Genomic DNA, 1,414 nt, shown 5'->3' on the forward strand with positions numbered 1-1,414 from the left:
CTCTAAACAAAGTTGCAGATCTAGGACAGACAAATCACACGCCCTGCTTGCAACCTTTTTGCAAGACTAGTTAGCCCAGCATCTTGCCTCAACGCTTTTAATGGTCCTAGTCACCAAATCATTTTGTTGTAGGCACTAGGATCCCTGAAAAATATTTTGCTTTGTACGTATAAATTTAGAGCTAGTGGAACTATTTCTACACTTGCAAAACAGGTAACAAAAAAGTACATTCTGTGACTGAAAAAAGGGCCATGCATGTAAGTTTCTATACTTTGCTCTGGTAGTCAGTCTAATAAAGACGCAGTCTCAGCCACAAAATTCACTCATGGCATAAAGGCAAATCATATCACCCAGGACATCTCAAAGAGACATTTTTATAAGTAAGTCTGCTAAGCTTGGCAAAGCATGTGGAAAGGTGCAAATCAAGGATCCTGGGGCATTTCAGGGCTAAGTTACTGCCATATTAACAGTTCTATAGGAAAGCTGCAGAAGTGCACACATCCACCATACCTTTCTAATATTCATAGACCTGGCACATTTGAAAACCCTTCTTTATCTTCTCTGTAGCCTATAGATAAGAAGCTGCCTCCACGATTATCAATACCTTGCCCCCCACATGGAAAGGAAGCTTTAAGCCAGTACAGCTAGCAACTGGGCTTTCCAGGTGAAATTATTTACCACAAGCAAACAAACTGTCCTTAGGGGCCACACCTAAATGAATGGACATGAATCTGCTAGCAAGGTTTTAGGTGTGGCAAGAGATTTTTCCATTACAGTACCTTGTTTGTGCCAGTTATTTTGGCGTGGGTTAGCATACCGTCAGGCTCTTAGAAGTTGTTGTCCCTTCTGCACCTCAGTTGTGGCACTCAGAAATATGCTAGGTAACTCCTGGAGGTGGATGAGAAATGATCAGAAGTTGCCTTTGTCTTTTTTTTTTCTAAATAAGACTACAGCGTTTTCAATCTATTTTCTGCTTGCTTTAAGTACGTGGTATCCACATTTAAAATGTTATCCTCAATCAAATGTTGAGAAGTAAACCTTACCAGGGCCCCTGTACACCTGAAAGCCAATATGTGGGTATTCAGCACTGCACTGCCCTCAGATACCGCAGCATGCAGCCACTCGCCCCCGCTCTGGGCACCCACCCACACACACCCACACACACAGGCCCTGCCCATAGCAGGCACTGTATCTTCTTTAAGCCCTGCGTGCCTGGTTCTAGCCATGATTGTTCTTATCTGGCTCTTGCCTGAGGGGTTCACAGCAGATAAGACTACAGTTCAGGTCCAGCACCGGTTATTTCTCCATTTCTATTAATTAAAACATGCGAGGCAGGGAGGAGGAGATAATGGATACCAAGAAAAGCCTGCCCAGCGCCGGCAATCTCTCCGACCCGCGGCTCCGAGACGGCCGG

The sequence above is a fragment of the Meleagris gallopavo genome, chromosome 2 (genome assembly GCF_000146605.3).
Source record: "Meleagris gallopavo isolate NT-WF06-2002-E0010 breed Aviagen turkey brand Nicholas breeding stock chromosome 2, Turkey_5.1, whole genome shotgun sequence".
NCBI lineage: Eukaryota > Metazoa > Chordata > Aves > Galliformes > Phasianidae > Meleagris > Meleagris gallopavo.